General features: G+C 40.0%; 1 long non-coding RNA gene across 3 annotated transcripts in view; it reads left to right on the forward strand.

The window, feature by feature from the left end:
• Positions 1-832: 832 nt before the first annotated feature.
• The window catches only part of LOC121094054, a 35,057-nt gene continuing 17,729 nt past the window's right edge, over positions 833-18,160 (forward strand). Inside the window, exons 1-2 of one of the 3 annotated variants that reach the window (XR_005829732.1) lie at positions 833-2,703; positions 2,777-8,354. This is a non-coding gene — a long non-coding RNA (uncharacterized LOC121094054). Of the gene's footprint in view, positions 8,355-18,160 lie in introns of all 3 variants that reach the window. The other 2 variants (XR_005829730.1, XR_005829731.1) reach the window with 2 other exon arrangements.

Raw genomic sequence — 18,160 nt, forward strand, 5'->3', positions numbered from 1 at the left:
ATGAAGACTAGCAGCAAAGTCAATGGCTTTGGAGCATCAAAGGTTGAAATGAAGAGGGGTTTGTAGACAGGTGGCAAGACTTGTTTGATTTTACATAATGGGAGTAATTCCAGGGAAAAGTGTGAAAAATCTTGCAGTCATTTCAGCTCCTTACTGTGATCACCCTCCTCCCTGTTATAGCATATATTTTTGTGTTATAAACCAAACAAATCTACCTGGCTGTAAAGTTTTATGTAGTCAAACTCTTTCATGGTAAGAACAATCATAGTGTGATCTTAAATGGAGCAAGTGAGATAAGCCTAATTGCTCATTTGAGAGGACTTTTTTATAGACTTCTTGAAAAAGAAGAAATAAAACCTCCAGGTATGTCAGAGAGAACAAAGTTTCATAGCATAGAAAAAAAATTTGTTTGTTGCAATATTTATTTTCCCATCCAACATATAAATAGTACATGAGTGAGAGAGAGCACTACATGCCTTTTAACCATGTGATCCAGAAAACAATGCTTTTGTTGGTTTTTTGGTTTTGTAATTCCCAATGCTGTTACATCATTTATTACTATGTTGTTACTTGTCACACCTGGTTACTGTGTTTTTTATCAGCTGTGTTGTGTGATGCATCATGGAAATCGGCTACGGCTGGGGAAATGTTAAAAAAATACAGGCAAATACCATTAATGGCCATATTGCAAAGTCGGTGGAATTGGCTGTTCCACTTGCTCCCTTCCCAAAATAAGAGGGGCCCAAGCGGAGGTGTTCCCATGGCAGCTCATCTGAAGGCATGTGGAGGTGAGTGGGGTGGGGGGGGTGGGGGGGGTGAGTGGAGGGGACTGTGTGGTCTCCAGCCCCCTCGGGAGGCACCTGCGGGTGCAGGCTGGGCTTTTCTGGAGCATGATGAATGGAAATGTGTCTTGCCTGGAGGCTGGCGGGGCTGCAGGAGCTCAGAGCTGGAGGATGCAGTATCCCACTATATCAGTTGCTTTAGTGAGAGAAACCTTAATTGCCCCCTACCCAAAACTAAAAACAAAACTCAAAAATATCCCCAAACAAATCAAACCTAAAATAATGTTTTAGGTAAACATCTAAGAATCTAAACCAAGTGTAGTGTGGTTTAGGGAAGGCCAAGTTTCTGTAGGTATTTATCTGTGCACATGAATCTTACAGTAAAAAACCCTGTGTATTTACGGGTAGAAGATTCCTGTAGTTACATATTTTTTTTTATCATGATCCTGATTTGCCTTCAAAAATGAGCTCTTCTGCAAGTGCAGTCTTATGCCTTTCTCTTCTCCCACCCCAAAGTTTTACTTCTGGTGTTGCATGTTGATTCCTCTTAACCACCAGTTTGCTTGTAACTCATGTTTTGGCAGTGCTGTTTCCCCAGTGTGGTGCAGTTTCACGCCTGGGGCAGTCTTGGGGGAATTGCATTGAGATCTTCCCCTCTGTGTGGTGGACATCCATCGTGCCAGCCCTGACCCCAGCACATCCCTCCATGCCGTTACGCAGCCCAACAGCATTCACTTTTGTCATCACTGCAAATGGTAGATGCTCTGAAGCTGATGATAATTCATCAAAACCCAGCATTAACCTTAGCAATTTATTTTGTTCTGCTTTCCTAGGCAACCAAATTTTAAACAAATCCATTTTTCTCAATGTTGACCGTCCTATTTGACTGTTGGAAACATTGCTACAAATAAAACGATGCTGAGAACATAATAAAGTTGGTCTAGAATTCATTTAAAATTCAGGTGATGAAAGGTCACCTATTAAGCAAGCTAATCCTTTTTTTTTTTTGCATGCCTCAATGAAAAAATGTATATTTCTGCTATGAAATTAATATCTAGCCTCACCTAAAATCGAAGTATTTTGAAACAGTGTTTTTGTTTTTTCTCACCGTTATTCCAGAGCCGTTGAATGTGTTCAAACTTGAAGTATGATCTAAACTAGCCAGATATTTCTACCTCCACACACCTGCAATGATGCTTGAGTATGCCAGCCTTCCCATCGAGGCTTGTGTGTAACTTAGTTATATTCAATAGCGATCTACACTTACAGTGTTACTGATGCTGTAGCGCATGACCTACTGCAAGTCAGGCTGCATGATCTGTCACAAGGGTAACAATCCATACAGATGAAAAGGGTGCATATACTGGGAGTGGCTTTCAGGTGACCAAGAGCCCTGCCAGCCTGGGGACTGGGATGGGATTGCCAGCCCAGGGACTACACAGAGTGTTGACACCCCTTTTCCTCCTTTTTTCTCTGTGGGAACAGGTTTGTATCTCTGGTACGGAGAGTTGCTCTTTACAGGTCTGAGATTTTCCTTTTGTGGTTATGCACGGCTTTTGAGAACATGCCTTTCCTTTGAATTTGGATGTAGTTCTTAGGTAAAAAGTAATTTGTTACAGAATTTAATATGGCAGGGAATTATTCAGACACCAGCTTTAGCTGTATGGCAAATCAGCTTGGGCGCATCCTTCCCACAACAGCCCTTATTTCAAAACTCAGCTTTTTTTTCTTTTTTTTTTTTTTTTCTGGTATTGCTAAAAGTTCACCAAAAAAGGACGCTGTGGTTAAGGTGTTGTGTCTTGCTGCTGAGGAGTCATCGCTAAATAAATCAGGCTAATTCAGGAGTGAGCGAGGCTGTGCCAGAACCACTGTGAGCTTCCTCTCCATAGGGAGGATGGACACCTACGCCCGCCTTCTTCAGGTACCAATGATCTTGGAAATAATCACGGGCAAAGGTTCTCAAATGGAAAAAACATATTTGATCCTCCCAACAGTCAGGAGCACGCCCGATGCCAGCGAAGCAAGGACTGCAGTTTGTGAAGCTCTGGGCAGACACTTGCTTACATATCCCGGCTCCTTGCTTTTTGGTCTTGGACTCAGGGTAGGATCTATGCTTGGAAAACCGCAGATTCTTGATCTGAACCATGGGCTTGTAGATTAAGGCACTTTGTTTTGTTCTGAACAAGACGACTGAAGATAACACCCCAGTTCCATGTAAAGCTTTCTCCTTTTTTTTCATCTTGAGTTTAACATTGGATCAACGTGATTTTTTTTAATGCAAAGAGTGGATGCTACTCCTAACACTTTTTCATCGTTTTCCATTAACTATATACACAAAATCAGGTTTTTTTCTAAGTCATGAGAAACCTTAGGCTTTCTATGACATGCTGTTTGGGGAGCCCAGGGCATGCACTTTGGGGGTTTGTTTGATTCTGCTATTCACACTTCTATACAACACAGTGGCAAAAAACCTCTCCAACAACTTTATTAGCATTAATATGAAATACTATGTCTAACATAATGATTTCCTTCTTTATTTCTTTAGTCTGAAAACAAACGTGATACATCTCCCTTGAAGCTTCAAATCAATAACCTAAAGTAATTGCTTCTCATAAATGGGTTTCAGGACTGATGCTGATATTTCAAAGTGTGACTTTTCTTCTCTTGCTAAATAAAATAATGCTAATTTTATAGCAAAAATTCTTACCAGCAGGGTGCAAGCTTTTGCAACTTCCATTTTAAGGTGGAAGACTGGGGTCTGGGGCTTGTGTGTTCTGTTTCAGACAATATAAATTATTTGTGTAACAATGGAAAAATTTCATTTCTCTTTTTTACTTAAATTTAACTCTTCATTGAAGGTGCATAGTAATGTTTGCCTTGCCTGTGAGCTGAAACGTTTGCTTAATGGTTACAAACTGCTGTGAAAATTCAGCATTAAAAGCTTTGATCATGCAACTTTGTAATTATGGTTGCTTCTCAAGTGTGTAACGTGAGTATTGCTGGTCGTGGGTTCTCAGGAGTTTCTTCCTCCTTGCTTGTTTAGCCATGAGTGAATTTAAAAATCTTATGAATTATATACTATATGTATATAGTTAATCCACAGGATTTTTATACGTATATTATGTGTGTGTGTATATATATATTTATAAATTTTCTCCTTTTAGTCTCGGGCTGACGTGGAAGACGGACAGAAGAACAAAGGTGTGTGGAAAGATGAGTTCTGCTGGAGACTGGGGCTGGCTGGTACCTTCCACCTGCTGGGAGTGGGAGTACAGAGGTGTCACCTGCTGTCACACCACCACCGCCTGTGGCTCTGTCGGACCCTCGTCCCCGAAGACTCTTAGAGCAGCCTGAGGTGAAAGCCGCAGCTGTGGAGCTGATCTGTTATCATTTCTACCAATATTCCTGGTGTTCTTTGGCTGCCCTCAGCCCTGCAGGGGTGCCAGCCTGCTGGGTGACGAGACCTGGCTGTGCTGGCACGGCAGCTCCATCCCCAGACCCACTGCACAGCTCCTGGGCTGGGGAAAGGAAAGGGTGGAGGGAAGGAGGTTTACAGCTCCTCTGCTCCCCCCCATAACCCTTGACCATCAGCATGCAGCGTGGTTTTAGGATTTTTTCCTTGGTTTGGTGGTAAAGAGGACTGTATGTGGAGACTCAGAGAATATTTTAGGTGGGAAATCCTTATGCCTGAATGCAGACACCAACACTGCTTGCTCCTGTGTTGCCCTGGGTAAATCCACAAATACTGATCTATCATCAAATGCCTTATCGTTAGCTAGTACATGGTATAGCTTGCCTGTGCGATGTGCTTAGATGGGGGGGCCACCAGGGGTATTGCCACGCACCGAACCCTTGTATGATTTAGTTTCAGAAGGAGCAAGGGGACAAAACACCTCTCCTTGCTTGCAAAGACCAGGAACAAATTCTGCACACCAGTTGCTTCTTGATTCTTCCACTGAATTTTGGTATTTCATTGAATTCTACTTTAATTTTTAACTGAAAGTGTTTTTCAGTTAAAGGGAAGCATGTAATTAAAACACAGAAAATGTTTTTTGTATTCTAGGCACCCATTTTTCCAATTCCCAGCGTTCCTTTTTTTTCTGTTTCCATTTTTAATGGACCTTGTTTTAGTTAATTATTTATATTGGGTGCCATGTGTATTTAGGTTAGGAAATTAATCTTCACATTTTGATGTCAAAATTAATTATTTCCAAGTGATATCAGCAAGGGTTATCCAGAATTTGATCTTGCTGATTAAGTTAGAAAAATATTTTTTGTTTGCTTTTGGGAGTTTTTGTTCACCTTTCCAACACCTAGGATTTATATGTGTAATGAAGTTCATTAAGCTACCCACTATATGGAAATGAACAGAAATATTTTAGGTTTTAAATATTGGAGTGGTAATGAAGCAGAACCCCTTGTTTTCAGTGAGTGAAGCTACTCATAAATGCTGAGATATATGTTTTCTAAAGTCTCAGTTCAGTAACTTTTCTCATTTGTCGCTACAATGTGAAATGGGTGAGTTTTGTAATATCTGAAACAAGAGCTTCCCCTATAGTGAAGCTTATACTTCAGGTTTTATACAGCATGTCTGGACTCTATTTTCTAGACTGTCTCTTTGAAAGTACTTCTATATACTAGATAAAAGGTCCCCAAGATCCAAGAAGAGGGAGTTGAAACTATTGTCTCTTTGTGGGTTTGTAGTTGGCAGTAAGGGATGGTTTACAGCTGGTACTGGCACTGGTGAGGAGTGAATGCCGATGAAAACAGGGTAGCTATAGTCATCGGACGTTTTTCTGGCACAGAAAATGTTCCTTTTCTGTCATTGTGTTGTTCAAGTTTGAGTCATTGAAAAACAATTCTCATTGAATGTAGTTTTCTGGATGCAGGGAAGGTTTCTGCAGAGATCTCATGAGGAGTTTCATTGTCATCAGCTGGGATGAGTGACTACTCCTGAGGACCTTCATCCTTGGAGGATCCAAGACCATACGTAGCTATGGTCTTGGGTTCTCCAGAGTAAATTTAAGATGTCCTCTTAATCTGCTGTCAGAAACAGCTCAGGCGTTGCTCCTCACCATTCCCAAGATCCTTTTCTGAAAGCTGAGACCTGGTGTCGCAGTTGCCTTCCCCAGGCTGGTTCCTCTTGGTTTTTCTGTTTTCTCCGTGATGGTCCCTTCATGCCTTAATGGCATGTGACAACTGAAGCAAACAGGCTTGGGCTTCATAGAGGGATTTTAGGACAAGTACTCCTTAGGTGCCGTAAAGAAGTGCAGCTATAAGGAGAACGTAAACCCTTCCTTTGCTATTTCTTGCCTCAGTTTTTTTTAGCATGCTTGAACATTCAGTGCTGTTGAGTTGGAGTTTCTGTGGCAGGAGGTCTCACCTCCCCATCTCACATACTTTTGAGCAGGTAACACAAGATGAGACAAAGAAACAAATATCAGAAAGCTTCAAAGTAGATAGCCTTTTTTGACTTTTAATTTATTTTCCCTATACATTCATGAATTTGTAAATAGATGTGTCGCTTCCTGCTAGCTGAAAAAAACAGTACAAAAAAATTTTCCCTCCTCTCTCACACGCTTTATGCTGCAGAGGTGTTCATGCTCACATAATTAACATTATGGCACATTTTATTTTCTTTCAAGCTCTGCCTAAATAGTCAGGAATCAGGATTCATTTTTCTGGGTAGCCTGTGAAGTACAGTGCGATGTGTTAATGGTCTGACCCCTCGGGTAATTTAATTATCTATCAAGTCCATTCCTCTGCACGGCTAATTGACCGTCTCAGCGGTCTGTATGCAGGCAGCTTTGGCAGAAATATCTCCATGCCACTACCTGAGATCCTCTTCATTACGCCCTATGTATCCTGGGTCTCTAAACTATCCTCGGAGCCCAAATCTGTCTGACAAGGAGTGAGAGTGGAGGGAAAGGTGAGGTGGGGGGAAGGCCTGTAAATTCACACGCTGCTCTACAGACACGATGTGCTTTCACCTCCAGAGCAGCTGCAGGTCATAAATCAGGACATGCCCTATTTTAAAAGCTGTAAGGGACAAACTGCTCTCAGTGTCATTTGTAAAATATCACCCTACCTTTCATGAACAACCATTACTGGGGTTCATAGCAGCCTGAACAGAGAAGTGAGCTAAAGAGTGGGGTTTTAATTTTTATGGCTCTCTAAACCATGAAAACTCTTTTGTTTGGTTACCTTTTGCAGTCTGCCTCAGCTGGAATGCTGTACCTTACTGCCCTTTGAAAACCTTACTCAGTCAGCAAACATCAAGCTTGCAGCACTCCAGCCTTATATCATCACCAGTTGCACAGTGTTATTGTTAATCTTGAAAAATATAGTTTGGCTCCTTTAATCTATTCAAGAAAGCTGCTTCAGCATCAAATGCCTTCACAAGGCATTAAAGTATATCACATTAACACCACAGAGATATTTGCATTACATAGGCAATTGCATTCATTAGTCCCTTAGCAGCAATGATGTATCCTGTCTTATACTAAATATCATATATTAGCACACCCATGTACATGCTATATGTAATTAAGTATTTTTTTCTCTGATATCCAAGTCTATTGCAGAGACTAACACAATTCTTAGTTGGGCTAACTAATTCCTGCCTCAAAAGAGAAAGAAAGAAAGAGGGTAAGAATGATTACAGACCATGCTTATTCTCCACTAATAGATTTTTTTTAAAAGAAAAGCTTATAGTAAAGTTTATTTCAAATAGTTTTTAGTAAAGTTTATAGCTTACATTACATAGTTTAGTTTATATTAGTTTATAAGAGTTTAGTAGAGTTTATAGTAAATAGTTAATAGGGCAATGTTTGTGTGGCACCCTGTCTTCAGAAACAGGTGTGTTTTGCATTTGATGTATCCACACTGCATGTGTAATCATCACACAGCATTTATATATGCATGTATGTATATTGTTTCTAGGCTATCATTAGTAGGCTGCTGCATATTAAAAATGCATTTGCCCTTTTTGATTTTCACATTTTAAAACATCATTATGTAAATATCTGGCAATGCAACGATGATCAGATATTTCTGAAAGGTGCAGCTGGAACTTTCTAAGTTGGGTAATGTCTGTAGGATAAGTCTGAACAATTATCTTTTTAATGAACTGTATATTCATAGCACAATCATTTAAAGAATTAGAGCTGGAATGAATGTTCTTCATAACTGTATACCACTGTTAGAGAAATTTACTTTGATCCTCATTTTAATTTAGCAGTACATCACCAAGTGGTATCCCTATGCCCTGCCGTTTCCAAACGTCAAAATTGCTTTCATTTCGTTGATTTAAGCTGGAATTGCTTTGAAGTGTATTTCTGAAGGAGGATATTACAGAAAGTCTTGTATACCTCTTGGTCAGTGGTTTGGTTTGTGCTGTCAGTAATTTAAGTTTGTTGTGTTCTATGCTGTGTTCTTTTCCTGGGGAAATCCCATTAGATTAGTGTAGCTGAGGATGTGTGCAATGTGATTCCTCCCAGGGTCTGTGGAAAAGCCATCAGCCTGGCGCTCCAGGAAGTTTCCTCCATGCAAGCTTTTTTTTTGCATCTGTTGGTGAGAATCGAATTTAATGCATATATTCCTCAGTTCCTTAATAAACCTATGTAATGATTCAACATTAAAGCCATGTGAATGACTTACTAGTTTTTGTAGCATATTCAGTGTTTCCTCTTATAATTCTGGCATTGTGTTTAGTTGTTTGTTTGTTTTTTTCCCTCAACCACCTCAAGACTATTTCAGTATGCATGTTCTATCAGGTCAAGTGTATGAGGAATTTCAAAAGTAGCTGCCAATCAACATAAATGCTCTCTTTACACCCATCTTTTCATTCTCTTCTTTATATATGCAATCTTCTATCCATTTTGTTTTAGGGAAGATCTGTTGTTGAAGAATATATTAGCTGACCATGTTCTGATCAGAGTAGCATGATAGTTCACATGCTACATTGCTTTAACAAATATGAAAATGCTTAATTATTCTGCTGGTGGAAAATTAAAATAGCAAACATTATAGATCTGCATTGTGAATGACCTAAATTTCTTCCCATTTTTTAAAAAAATATTCCAGTCAAAAGTTCTGAAAAAAATTGACGCATAAAGACATTGAAAATGAAGATGAGGTTTGTTGTTTTGATATGAATTTCTCCATACATTATTTTAGGAGAAAAAAAAAAAGGTATTATTAATCTAACTAAACCCAATTGTTGTGTAAAACCAACGTTTCCCTTGGTACTTCGATACTTCTTCTGAAATCTTGTATTATTGACTATTTTTTTCCATTTAATTGCTTTCTGAGATTAGGTTTTTAATCATTAAAAGAGGATGTGGTTTTGCATTGACCGTACCTAGGAGTGGGCTGTGTACGGCTGAGGCAGCGAGCAGCCCCCAGGGAGCGCGGTGGGCTGGGCAGCCAGAGCCCCGGGGGGGTCGGTACAGCCCCCGGCCGCGGAGCCTGTGCAGCCCCTCAGCCTCCACCGCCCCGCGGCCCTTCTGCTACTGGCAAATTTAACAGACAAAATATAATCCACGGATCAAACAGGCCTTTCGCCTTTGTTTTATTATGCAACTGGAATAATATAGCTCCCTAGATTAAACAGAGCCCTTGTTTGCTAATGCTTTGAGGAAAGTTTACAAGTGGTAAGAATGTGGTTAGAAAGAGAAATTTATATTTTATTATCTTGATTGTTGTCACAGTTTCAAATTCCTGTATTAAAAAAAATCTGTTTATTTAAAAGTGTGTTATGTAACCTCGGGGATGAAAGCTGAGTTTGCAAGATGCGATAATTAAGCCTGCATTGTAAATAACTGTAAAAAAAAAAAAAGCTGGTGGAAATGCCATAATGCTAGATCCTTTCAGACCTGAATAAGCCTTTAATTAATCAGAAATACAGAAAGATATTCCACAGGTGGTATAAACATTATGTGTTCTTGATATGAATTGATTAAAAAAAGATACCCCAAAATTGAATTATTAAGTTTTTAGCTGCAGTCCTGGGAGACCCTTTTACCAAAGAAATTCTTTCCTGAGGGATTAGTGGTTCTGACTGAGATGGTTTATATCCAGCACATGACAGTTTAAGAGCCTTTTTTAGTTAGAAAAGCTTTTAGGATGTTAGAAAATGGGGGGACTTCAATAATGTTAAGCCAAATTGCCCTTCCTTCAAATGAACATCTATATTACCTTGATTACCGCTGTAGAGACTTGCCAATGTAATGTTTCTCTTTACTGGCTTTATAGGATCCACTTTTTTTTCTCTCTCTCTATAAAAAATTCTTGGCAGGTAGTTTTAAAGGTCACTGCAGGACCATATTAGTTATTGCTAAATCAAATCTTAGTTATGTTATTGGTTTGGCAATGTCTTTTCTGTTGTTCTACCGCATGCTGTATTTTTAGGAGATTAGTTACATGAAGTAGAGATGCGTTGAACTCCTTATTCACAGACTCTCACATAATGACATATATTTTCTGGAGGGAATGTAATATGCTCTAATTACCATCTTGTGCCTGGGATAGGGGAAGGGGAAAGAAATCAGCTAAAAACACTAGGCAAAATTCCAAGCTTATTTCAAATTCTCTTTAATGCTCAAAGCCTTTTAGAAATCTTTAGAAACTTCTGATGAAAATCCATTTTGTCATTAAATCTATGCCTGTATTACAAATGAAGAGCTTTTTACCCTCCTTAAGTAAATGGATTACTTAAGACCTTCTTTACAAAATGTAGTTCTGTGCTTCCGCTTAGTACAGTCCTGCTAAGATGCGGTAAGTGTCTCAAGCAGGATAATACCAGCTCATGTCCCTTTCCCGTGACACAGAAATTCACATAGTGAATATGCCATTATCTGCAGCAGTGTATTTAGGGCTTTTCTTGACTTTACCAGTGGCTGCCTGAGTGATCTGGATAACTGGCTGTGTTTTCCAGCATTACTCAAAGAGCGTCAATGGATTTTGTTCCTAACATGTTCTTACATCCATGCGTTTAAAAGAGAATGTATTCTAAATATTAATTATCCTAGAGTTTTATGCTGCTTTCCAGTATGTGATACCAGAGTGCTTCTCCAAAAAAACAGCTCATTAGGTGCTGGCTGGGAGCCAGAGGGGAGAAGTGAGCACATGGTGGTATGAACACAGGCAGCCGTGGTTCCATCCTCCATCATATTCAGCCTCTGTTATTTCTTGCATTTGGCTTCAGACCAGATAAAATATGAGTGCTTTTTCCCATAAAATACAATGCAAAAGTCATTGTCAAAAAACTCTGTTGAGGCCTAAAGTAAGACTTAGAGTAAAGAAAGAAGTGTTTACCTGTGGTTATTGAGCACGATAACCTCAGTTCAGGATTGCTGGGACCCACGGTGTTTCTAACAGCCAAGGACTCTTCTACATGGCTTTTGTTTCTTCTTTCCCTATCTGCTGCTGTGCTAATGACCACCTCTGAGGAAAGACTGTTGGGCCTGATGGACCTTGGCTGAGCGAGGATATTGCCAGGGCAATCTATTGAGACTGCCTGGGCTACTCCGAACTGGCCTGTCCCCAGGCTCTGAGGAGAAGTTCAATATCATGCCCTCTGAGCACACATATATGTATATATTTTATTCTCCTCCAGAAAGCATCTCAAGCATGTAAGGTAATGAACAGAAGTTCTAAGCAATATCCGTGCAATACTTGCATGATACAACTTTGCCATCTTGGAAATCTTTACCTCTATTGCAGGAGCTTAAGAGAAAGCTTAATAGAGCTTGAGACTATGTTCTTGGCCACAGCAACACACTCTTCCCTGGAGTCTTCCATCAGAAGTCAGCCGGGGTAGAGGAGAGGCAGTCAAATTACACTTCTCTGTTAGCAGCTGCCTGACAGATTGCATGTGGTACGGGAGAGCCACTGGTCCCACTGAGTGTGCGGTCAGGTTGGCTAGTCAAAGCCAATGCTGGTGTTGCATGCCCGATCTCAGCTTAAACCACGCGTTTCTTTAGCCATGCCAGAGGCTGTGCTGCTTGCCCTCCTCAGCACGGAGCACCAGGGTACCTTCAGCTATCTGCTGTGTGCGTGCAAGGTGTGTTGAAATGCTGATGTGTACTAAGTGACGGTGCGGACAAAGCCTTTCCTATCAACTCACCATCTAGAAATCCATGTGCATTTAAGGCTCGTCACATTTTGACTGTGAACTTCTGTAGGAAATTTGAGAGACTTTTAACTAACGTAAATGTGTACCGTAGCGGTCCTGCTTTGCTCTCAGATTGCTTCCCTGAAGTAAAAAGACTTCTATTTTGATTTATACCATCAGTTTAATTGGGAAAGAGATGTAAGACCAAAACAACAAAAGCAGAAAAAATAATGAGTATGTTCCATGGAAGACAAAGCCCCTTCTGACTGAATGTGTACTAAGAGAATCAGCTAAGCAAAATGATTTCAACATCCCATTCCCGATGTAAGAAGCATTCAGTCAAATTTCCCTGGTTTACCTGAGCCAGAAAAACCTCAGGTGGATGCTGAGACCTCCGGGAGCCGGCAGCTTGCATAAGGGCAGCTGAGGATGAGTGGCAGGGCCAGAAGTAATGACGAGCACTGTTTCTGAAGGGCATGAGGCTGTGGTCTCTGGTGGGACAGGAGGGCTTGCTTGGCCAAGGGGCACAGCTGGAAGGGCATTTCTGACAGAGCTCAGTGTCGTTGTTGTGACAAGTGAACGCTTGGTCCTGTGCAGCTGTAACCTCCACTGAAACCAAGAAACTCCATAGGGAAGAGAAGTTTATTTTCTGTTTTCTTCTGGCACACCTAAAATTATCCTTTATTTTAAAATATATGGTTTTTATGTAAGCCTTCTTAATGTTTAGAAAAAAACAAACTTTGGAAGCTCAGCCTATGCACCAGAACATGACCTAGAACCAGCCCTGGGCTGTTGCTGCCTGTTTCCTACTAGACAGAGCAGAATAGGTACAAACAGAGAAAAAACAGAGACAAGAATGCATAGCTTTGGCTGTTTTTCTGGGCTTGTCGCGCCATTTTACCTAGACACCAAGAAATTATAGATGTGATACCTCTTCTTAAGGTATTTTGGCTCCATGGGTTTCTTTATTCTTTTTCTTCTGTTTCCCAGTATATAATTGCAAAACCCCAAACAAGACCTAGCCAGTAGCCTTTGTAAGGACTGCCAGCTTGAGTTCCTGCATGCAAAGGAATGTTTGGCCTTCAGAAGTCATGCTGAATTTTTTATTTATACATGCCCCTTTTGAGACAGAGGGAGCGTGTAAGAGAGATTTTATTCTTGCTCTTAGTCTCGGGTTGAGAGGGTTCTTGAGCGAAGGCTCCCCGCAGAGCTAGGTGCTGGGCTGGCGCTCTGCAGGGCTGGTGACTGACAGCCGGTGCCGACAGCACCGCGTCACCGACGGCTCCTCTGCCGATGAGCTGCCCTGCAGTGCCACCTCTCCCCTCGCTCAGTGGAGGGGCAATAATGCTACAAGGACTAGGAAATCGAATTGATATGTACTCAAATTAGTTATTTCATCTCATTGTCTTCTAACATTAAAAAAAAGTAAAATAACTGCAGCTTTGAAAGGCATCAGGCTCGTTGACCCTCAAGTCATCTTTTTCTTGTGCCTCCATTTCCACACAACCTACTGAGTTCCCACGGCCAAGTTCCTGTATATACATGTGCAGAAGTGTTTGCCGTTTTGTACATTATTCATCAAAATGGAAATGAGATTATCCTTGACATTTTGCGAGTGCCAGGATCAGGGCAGTGCATGGCTGTTGGCTTCGTGAACTCAAAGGTTACCTCCGATTTTCTGACAGCTGAGAGGAGCCAAATTTTCTGCTAGGCACAAAGAGCAGATGTTTATTACTGGAGATCTGTTTTTCTTAGATTTTTTTTTTCTTCTTCATGCACATGAAATATTTGAATAAGCACGAAGCAAATGCTTTTATTCCCATTTTGTTCAAAAGACTGATCTGCCTAGTTTTTCTAGAGCAGTCCAGAGTCTTATTAGACAGTTTGGGGTGAATTTTCTTGATTATATACCAATGTCAAAAGCAAAGAGGAAGATGCTTCTAAAGATAATGAATACTGAGACAATATAAATACGAACTTCTGTAAGTAGTTTGCTTGCAGCTATTACATTAAAGCATTATAATGTATCTGAGAGGAGTTTAGACCAGTGGTCAAGGCTGAATAAAATATTGTGATAAGATTTGGTGAAAAGATTTATTTGCAAGGTCACTAGCTTTTTTTTGAGTGAATAAGAACAGCAACCAACAGCACTAGCAGAATAACTCAACTAGCTAAAAGTTATAGGTTACAGCACATGCAGGTAGAACTCTAGAGGGAGAGCAAATGTCACTTTCTGAGCCAAGCAGCCCATCTTGTTTAGCAATACGTTATTGCTTCGGGATTGCCATGCAGTGGGTTTGGTGTTTGAAGTTTTTGAACATGAAGTTTACTAGCACCTTAAGACTTGAATTTAGAAATATTGGTAGAAAACAACCAACTTACTTGCTGCCATGCTATAGATGTGTATGACTATATAGCTTAACCCCTCATATGGAAAGTTCCTCTTTAAACAAGGAGAGTTTGAGTCTCAGGGGAATAAACCATTGTGTAAAAAGCATCCTAAATGGTCCTTTTCTTATCCGTGGTCAGACAGTTCCAAATCTCTTTGTACATTAGCTTAAATAAGTTTGCAGTACTTGCTCTGGAGGGGCTATTCTATGATGATTTGTTTGGAAACAGTGATTTGGGAAAGCAGAAAAAGTAATGTGAATTTTGGCAGGCAATTATGTCATTTTCATAGATATTTGAAATGCCCTGGCTTTCAAGATGTGTCATGCGATGTGATGCATAAAATAAAAAAAATCAAAACTATGCATTTCACCAGTTTTAACTATTCTGGGTCTGAGAACAGTTGGATTGAGATGTGAGGAAGGTGTTATTTTGTAAAATTAACTTCAAGTGAAAAAAATTCACACTGAGATGAAAGAAATGGTGGAGTATTTAATATCTCATTGATTTAAAAAAATAATCATGCACTGATAGTGAAGTGCATCAAACATAACAGAACCCATACTATTTAAAGCTGTTCTGTATGATGTGATGGAACTTGTATAATGCAGTAGTTGAATTAAATAGGACTTATGGCAGTCCCTTGTGGGCATGGGTAGAAGAAGTGCCTTACACACTGTTGTGTCTGAACTCTCCAAGAAGAGTGCATTATAGCCTGCAAACCTCTTTATCTTTGGTCTTTCCCACTGAGAAATTAGGCAATATATTTACATGCCAAGTCCTCTGGCACAGAGGAGAGGCTTCCTTATAGTTATACATAGAAAAAGTGTTGGAGAGCCACAGCAGTGCATTAAACTTATTATAGGTGCAAGAATTAATTGACAATGTTAATGAATTAACAATCGACTGTTAGTTCCGGTGCTTCAGCCCGTTTTTTCTGTATTATTTGGTATGTTAGCTTTGCACTCTCCTACTCCTAAAAGCACTAACTGTACCGACTGACTCCTGCTAGAGGGCAAAGGGACAAAGGTGTCTTAAATCCCTCACACTTGGGTCTCACAGCAAGAGTTGGGCGTTTGGCCACAGTAATTGTTGCCTCTGTAAGTAGGACTATGTCTTTCCCCAGCTACGTTGCCCCTTCCCCTGGTTTATTACTTTCTGTGGTTATTGCATAGTGGTCTGCTCCTTCCCTCTGTAAAAACAGCATGTAGTACATCAGGAGTAAAGCTTGGCAGATCGAAAGTCTCCATTATTGTACTCAGATCTGCCTGAGAGTATGACTAACCCAAGTACTGCCTAGTAAAATTGTGCTTCCCTTCTCTCTCTCGAATTCCCTCCCAGAGCTGGCGGGAGAGCTGCCCTCTCTGTTTTGTGCTGCAGTGTGCTGCCTGTGCTTGGTTCTGAGCAGAGGAGGGGGTGCAGCAGCTGAGCAGGGATAAAATGCCATCCGATGATGCAACCTGATCTCTTGACCTCTTGCAATGTTTGCAGCTTCTGTATTGCAGTTAACAGAGCTGGAGGCACACTCAGTAATGTGTAAAAGAAGGGTCCTTGTCAAGCAATGAGTATTGGTCTTGCTGGCAGTACAGAATTTTAATTCCAATTAATAGCAATGAATGAAGGACTTGTGACAGACAGATGTTCAGGCCAGAGGAGAAGGGGTGAGTCCACTGGTGCCTTACTGCAGCACTGTCACCTCCTCTGTGAAATGAGAGGGGACCTTCTGCATTGCCTTTGCTGGCTTTGGGGAAGGCCCTTAGTAGAACAGACTGTCTCTTTAAAAATGTTCTCCCTGATCTATCTCAACCTGTGCCTGCACAGCACTCAGAAGAGTATTGTAAAAGTGCCGTGAAATAGGGAACTTAAAAAATATTTTGATTCAACTCTACAATAACTTTTTAGTATGTCTCAGCTCCTGCATTTGAGCCAAATGAGGTTGGCTTTGGAATAACAAAACCTAAGCACATGTTGTAAAAAGGCAGGGAAAAGAAGTCGATATTTAAGATTCTTTGCATTTATGCTTTGATCCAAATCTGTAAGTTTTACGATGCAGTCTTCCTGTAGAAGCATTTTGTTCAATGATACGTTGCGCCTATGGAAACAATATTGGTTTTAACTTCTACCATATATTCAACATGTCAACAAAAGGAGCATCTATATTCATAGGCTACAGAACTGAGTCTTAAATTTTATTGCTTGTTTTTCAAAAGGTCTATTTAATTGTGTGAATTCCTTGTCTCTTTCTGCTTTCCTAGAAATCCATGCAAGTTTAGCAATGTCACCACTTGTTGCAGTCGTATTTAACTCAAACTAATTCGTAAGCTAGCCTAGCTGGCAGAAGTATGTCAGGTTACCAGTGGTTTATATTGGTTGTTTAATTCCACTGGAGACACTGATGATCTAGGTTTTCATAATCCAGGAAACAAACTACTTTGTTTTAAAAAGGGAAGGGAAGGGAAGGGAAGGGCTGTGATAAACTTTCTGTGATTAAATTTGTTTACAGAGATGATGGTCGGTGCCCCAGGTGTGTGTACTCAGGTGTAAATTCTTTGGGAGGGAAGGAACATTGAGAGGCATCAGTGATGACTGAACAGGTTTAGAATCCCCTTGCTCTCATTACACCATCATTTTCTGACCATGTATATCAAACATGATCTAAATTATAAAGCATATATGTGTTAAACCTTTATATTGTAAATGCATAAGGTTGGATTGAGGCTGAAGCAATTCCTGACTTTCAGGGCTTGACTTTGCCACATTGGTGACATCATATTGGAGTAACTTCTATTTTGAGGATAGACAATATAAGTACACGTACACAATGTTGTTAGTGGTTAAACTCTATTCTGTTATACACAGAACTGTGTGTATGTCATCTAAATACTGTGTATGTAATATGATACAATATAGCTGAGCTGAAATTTGGAGGAAAGGAGTTTTTCTCATTTTCTTTTGGTGAATCAGAAGAAAATGAACAGAGTTACAGAAAAGACAAGTTTCTCCAAAATACTTACAAATATTTCATCTATTCACACACAAAAAAGTGTAAATACTAATTTTCCATGCCAGCAATTCTAAATGACGTATCTATTTGCATGTGGGTTAAGCCTGCAGGTTCACATACTGCCGTGCCTATTTTAAACTCTTATGGGAACAAAGTACCAGGGAACAGTTGGTCCCATGAAAATTTCAGTGTACTTATTTAAAACTCTTCCACAGATCTGTTAAATTCATCAGGTTACAGAAGCCACAACCCCAAACTGTATTTCTCAAACAATTTTTGATTTATAAAGTTCTTAATTGCACAGTTATTTTGTGCTCATATTCATGACATTGGTGTAATTGAAGCAGTAATAGGTTTCTCTTCATTTAATGCCAAAACAAAGATGAAACACAAAACCCCTGTGGGTGCAGATTATTGCAGGCACAGATGGATGGTGTAGAAATTGTTGAAAGATGAGATTTATGATGTCCAACATTGTCTCAGTGGTCAAAAAATCTTGAATATAAAGTTAATCCTTTTAAATAATTGACATGATACTTTTTAGGTAGTGTGCAATGTCTGTTTTTTATATATATGTATATTTAATCTGCCATTGTTATTGAAATTATACATTGTTTCCCAGATTTCAATTTTCTAATGCCTAGACACTTGATCTTTGGTGTTCCTTCTGTGATTTCCAGATTTTGAGGCTCCAGATGCATTCACACACACACACCCTTTAGTGATAGTTTAAGAAGTACCGTTTTCCAAGACAAGTGTTCTGGAAAAACTGCTCAAGCTTGCCTGTCAGAGCTTTCAGAGGAGACTTGGAAAACAGACTTACATGCTGAAGATGGTGACAGCTTGGACAAACTGGAAAATAAGCTGTCT

This window comes from Falco naumanni, chromosome 9 (genome assembly GCF_017639655.2).
Source record: "Falco naumanni isolate bFalNau1 chromosome 9, bFalNau1.pat, whole genome shotgun sequence".
Classification (NCBI taxonomy): domain Eukaryota; kingdom Metazoa; phylum Chordata; class Aves; order Falconiformes; family Falconidae; genus Falco; species Falco naumanni.